The sequence below is a fragment of the Biomphalaria glabrata genome, chromosome 15 (genome assembly GCF_947242115.1).
Source record: "Biomphalaria glabrata chromosome 15, xgBioGlab47.1, whole genome shotgun sequence".
In the NCBI taxonomy this organism is placed as follows: domain Eukaryota; kingdom Metazoa; phylum Mollusca; class Gastropoda; family Planorbidae; genus Biomphalaria; species Biomphalaria glabrata.
This window is the reverse complement of record NC_074725.1, coordinates 1,257,125-1,262,840: the sequence shown is the minus strand read 5'-3', so window position 1 is coordinate 1,262,840 and position 5,716 is coordinate 1,257,125. Positions and strand designations below refer to the sequence as shown.

The 5,716-nt window shown below is 29.3% G+C and overlaps 1 long non-coding RNA gene across 1 annotated transcript; it reads right to left on the bottom strand.

Moving 5' to 3' along the window:
- Window positions 1-470: 470 nt before the first annotated feature.
- LOC106071816 (uncharacterized) lies at window positions 471-3,423 on the bottom strand. Its single transcript, XR_008775079.1, has 6 exons — window positions 3,091-3,423; window positions 2,856-2,915; window positions 2,666-2,720; window positions 1,503-1,642; window positions 1,055-1,117; window positions 471-622 (listed from the first exon to the last, which is right to left on the bottom strand). It is a non-coding gene; the product is annotated as an uncharacterized LOC106071816 (long non-coding RNA).
- Window positions 3,424-5,716: the final 2,293 nt, after the last annotated feature.

The window sequence follows — 5,716 nt, the reverse complement described above, 5'->3', positions numbered from 1 at the left end:
CTTTTGGACATCTCTGCTGCAATTCTTAACATGTTATTTTTATTTATTTTGCCTGTCCCTGGTAGATGATGGTTTTATTCATCTGTATGCAATTTATAGTGCTAGAATGTACTTAGACACCTGAACTGCAAAATTCAAAATGTGATAATGATTAAAATGAAATGGTTAAAACATTAGGCAGTCTAACCAAACATGTGTCTAAATCTTGCTGAAGATAATAACATTTTTACTAAGCTTGTTGATTACTTCTAAATTGTTCTAGCTTAAAAAAAATGTTATGGGACTGAATGAAATTGTTATTCTTCAAATGTTATTAGAAAGAAAAGCATTCTCAATGAGCATGCATATCAACAGATCAACAGCAACCACAAAAAATAGAAAATTACTTGCTTTGCTCTATCGTATAATCATTTTCATAGCTTGCATGTTCTGTACTATGCATATATTAAGAAAAAATACAATTTTGCTTATTATAGATAATTATCATTAATTTAAAAGACTACTTGCCTTAAAGGAAAAAAACAACAAATGTAGCTTCTATAGTTTGACATTTCTAAGTAGATAATTGTTCCATTCAACTGTATGCTGTATGCTAAAGATCGATTGTGCTCTGCAACTTGATCTGAAAAATTTTTAATCTAATGATAAATGGATTGAGCATCAAAGATGACGAGTTTGATTTTTAGTAGAGATAATGGAATATGTACTAATTCAGTTTGGTCACTTGAATTAATCTAGTTCTATAAATACAAAGAAAAGGTACTAAGCCCTATCAAAACTATACAAACTAGAAAACAAATATTGAGAGAAATAACTCACAAAACTATTTTTAAAATGTTAGAAAGTTATTTAAACATTGAAAACAAACATATTCTCAGCATGCCAATAAACAACAGATTTTTAAAAAATACTTGCTTTTCTGAAGTTTATCTGTAGTTTTAAACCTAGACTATTCTGAATTGTGTGCACATAATGAAGCTAATTAAAAACAAATAAATTGTTGAATTTAGAAGCACATTTTGAGTCAAAAGAATAAAGATTTGGATATGCTTACTGCACAGTTCTTGGTATCTCTACTTCTTGCCTGTTACTCCATCTGTATGTTCCACTACTTGATCTGAAATATGTGATGAGTGAATAGAGCACCAGACTACTTAACCAAATAATTTGAGTTTAAATCTCTGGCTAATGAAATATTTACTCAACTAGTTTGGACACTCTTAACTAATCTCTTTCTAAATATCAAATTTATACAAAAGGAAAAAAAAATTATTACTAAAAACATATAACTAAGAAAATTATTCTTAAATGTTATTGGAACATTGAAACTGACATACTCAATTAACATATTATATTAGTTAAAAAACAAAAAGAAAATTACTTGCTTTTCTGAAAATTACCTGTCATGTTACAGTTTGCCTGTTCTGTATATAGGCTTACACATCAAAAGAAGCAATGAAGTTAATTTTAAAATATTCAAAGTATTAAGAAGAAAAACTTACCTATTCAAATAACTTGAGAGACTGACTTGCTGCATATTTTTTGATATATCAAGTTTTCAAGCCCAAAGGAGCTAGTTACATTCATCTGTAGACTGTTCTTTTTCTAGAGTAATAGGATGTAGCTTACTCTCTATCTTCACCTGAAAAATATGAAATAGGATAAATAGAGTGTTAGGTTGCCATACCTAAGATGTTGAGTTAAAGAGAAATTGGAATTTTTACAGCTATTTCTAGATTCTCAAGAATTGTTCAGGCTCTATTAATGCTGTGTGAAGAGACAGAATATGTCTCAGAATAATGCACATTTTTTAACTAAGCGTATATGGGTAATAAGAGACGTGATGGTCAAGTGGTTAAGCACTTGGCTTCCTAACCTGAGGTCCTGGGATCAAATCCCAGTGAAGACTGGGATTTTGAGTTTCGGGATTTTTAGGTGACCCCGAGTCCACCCAACTCTAATGGATACCTGACTTTAGTTGGGGAAAGTAAAGGCAGTTGGTTGTTGTGCATGCCACATGACACCCTGCTCGTTAACCCTTGGCCTAAGAAACAGATGACCTTAACATCAACTGCCCCATAGATCGCAAGGTCTGAAAGGGGAAACTTTACTCTTTTAATATGGGCAATCAGAAATTACATCTACTTCCTGGTCCAAACTTCCTGCAGTACGAGGAGAAATGGCAGCAGGTAGAGTATGAACTGATGACCATTGAGATGACTGAATGAATGTTTAAAAGTTTAACTGCTATTAGAAAGTTTAAGTTTTTTATTGCTACAATGTTTTAATATTTCCCTGCTATTATTTAAATTAAATGTTTTAATGCAATAATAATGTTTTAATGTAATAATAAAGTTTTAATGTTTTTCCTGCTATTATAAAGTTTAAATATAATATAATATATATTATATTATATATATTTCTTTTTATGGCCCAACCATGCGTACACCACAATAACTTTTATTTCTGCAAATTGGACTAAAGCTACCCCACTTAACAAAAAATCTTTCTCTTTATACATTCTATATTTGACTATATTTATGTGTGTAGTTTTTAATGTTTTATTGCTATTTTATAGTTTAACTGCTATTTTAAAATTAAATGTCTTACTGCAATTATAAAGTTTTAATGTATTTTATGCTATTATAAAGTTTGAATAATTTACCGGTATTAGGGTTAGGGTCTGTGAATCAGCAGGATGTAGCCTACTTTTTTTTCATCTGTAAATCAAAACAATTGAATATATCAAATAAAATAATTTTCTTTTAATCAAAATATTTTGCTTAAATCTAAAACATTTATTCTCAAAACTCTTGCATTAAAATCTTTGCTATACTGTTATGATATGTATTTACCTGGGTTGTCTGTTGCTTTAGCGTTTTGGACCATCTGTTCTTCCAGTTTAGTTATGTATGCTCAGCATTTGAAATAGAAAAAAACAAACAAATAGTTTACTTAAAAATGTATAGCTATTAAAAAATACTGTAATTACTATACAAAAGATCTAGACTAGATATTTAATGGTATCTTTCGATATCATTTAAAAAAAAAATGGTTCAAAAAATGTAATGTTATAAACAATGTCAATACCTTAAATCATCCTCTTGCTATCATTTGAAGTCAGTTCTTAATCACAAGTAGCAGCCCATAAAAGTGTCTGTAAATCAGCAGGAGGAACTTTATCTTTGTCTGTGAATCAGCAGGAGGAACATTATCTTGGTCTGTGAATCAGCAGGATGTTCTTTATCTTGGTCCGTGAATCAGCAGGAGGAACTTTATCTTGGTCCGTGAATCAGCAGGAGGAACTTTATCTTGGTCAATAAATCAGCAGGATATACTTTATTTTGATCTGTAAATCAAAATAACTGAATGTATTTAACTAAAATGATTTATCATTTAATCGAAAAAAAAATTTAAATTTAAAACATTTATTCACAAAATACTTTACTTAATATCCTAGTTATCCTGTTGTAATTACTATACAAAAGATAGTTCAAGTTATATTTTAATCTAATTTATAATTAAGATGTATAATCAACAAGTTACAATTTAAAAAAAAAAAAGGGGCAAAAAATAATATATAAACAATGTCAACACATTAAATCATCATACTGGCTGTCATCTTAAGTCATTTCTCAATTACAAGTACCTATCAAGTGTCTGTAAATTCGCAGTATGTACTATTATTATTGAAATAGTTCTGTATATGCTCTGTTAATTTATGGGAATTTTATCAAAGTTTTTTTTTTTACCAACATACAAAACTAATCATTAAAATAGTTATTTTAATTCATTTGAACACTGGAAACATTAATTGGCATGCATAAAACTTGAAGAAAGTAAAAATAATTAGATTACATGCTTCTCTGGTTTACCTGTAGTTTCATAGCTGATCTATTCCATATTATGCATATATATCAAAAGAAGCAAATAATTTAATTTTTAAATAAGCTAAATCAAATTATTTTAAGTTTCTTTACAATATAACTTCAACTAAGCAACTATAAGACATCTTGCTGTACAGCTCTTTATATGTAGCTTTCAAGCTCTACCTGTTACTCATAGGAGATGGCTTCAGTAGTCTCTATTTCTAGAGCAATGTGATGTACTGTTGATCTCCAACTGAGAAATGAAAAAATAGAGAATTTGGCAGCCAAATAAAAGAGAATGAGTTAAAGTCTTGGTGATACTGAAATGTACTAAACTACTGTCTTATTCTAGCTCTATGTTATGTGAGGAGAAGTTAGACCAAGTAATAAAACATTATAAAAACATGTTGGCAATTCCGAAAAATTATTCTTTATGTTATTTGAACAATAAAATATTCTCAACTTGCATGCGAAAAAAAAAAGAGAAAAACAAAAGATTACTTGCTTTGCTGATGTTTATGTGGGGTCTCAGAGCTTTCATATAAAATGCATACATAAAAACAAGTGTTTACAGCTAAAACATAGCCTTTTAAAAACCTACTTGCCTTTTATAACAACACTTCCTTGCTTGAGTTTTTATATTTTGCTTGTATCTATTAGATGATGGTTCCATTAATATGAATACTGCTTTTTTTTTCTTGATTTATGCATGAAACATTTAGATCTCACCAACTTGATCTGAGGAATATTATGTAACAAATTAAAAGAGCATTGGGCTGTCAACCAAATTTTTGTTTAAGTCTTAGTTGATATGAATTTGAACTAAGGTAGTTGTATACTGAGGAATTAATTGTGCTCTAAAAATGCTATGTCAGGAGATGAACTTGTATCAAACTTATGCAAATGAGGAAAATAAATTACCGAAGCATTAGTAAGAATATTCTTAAAATGTTATTGGAACATAATACTTATTCTCAATTAGCATGCATAAATCTAAAAAAAAAATAAAGGATGTTACTTGCTTTGCTGAGTTTTATCAATAATTTCATTTCCTCTGTTCTGTACTATGCATTGGTCAAAAGAAACAATAAATTTAATGTTTATAGCTAAATTATAGTACTTTAGAAGATTACTCGCCTTAAGGAAGAAAATCTTTTGGACATCTTTGCTGCAATTCTCAACATGCTATCTCTTCTTGTATATTTTGCCTGCCCCAGGTAGATGGTGGTTTTATTCATCTGAATGCTACATTAGAGTGCTAGAATGTACTCGGACACTGCAAAATTCAAAATGTTATGATTGTAATGATAAAGATAAAACATTAGGCAGTCTAACCAAACATGTGTCTAAATCTTGGTGACGACGATAGAGCTTTTACTAAGCTTGTTGATTACTCCTAAATTATTGTAGCTGAATGAAATTGATATTCTTCAAATATTAGAAAAAATAGCATTCTCAATTAGCATGCGTAAAACAACAAATCAACAACAACAGCAACAAGAAAAGTAAAATTATAATACTTGCTTTGCTCTATTGTATAATCATTTTCATAGCTTGCCTGTCCTTAACTATGAATACATCAAAGAAAAAATAAAATTTTGCTTGTAATAGATAAATTATATTAACTGAAAAGACCTTAACGGAAAAAAAAAACAACAACTTGTGGGCAAGTAGCTTTTATAATTTGACTGCTCCAAGTAGATAATGGGTCCATTCATCTGTATGCTGTATGGAATAGCAATCTGATGTGGTCACTTGAATTAATCTAGCTCTATTAATACCAAGTGAAAAGAACTAAGTCATATCAAAATTATACTAACAAGAAAAAAATACTGAGAGAACTAACT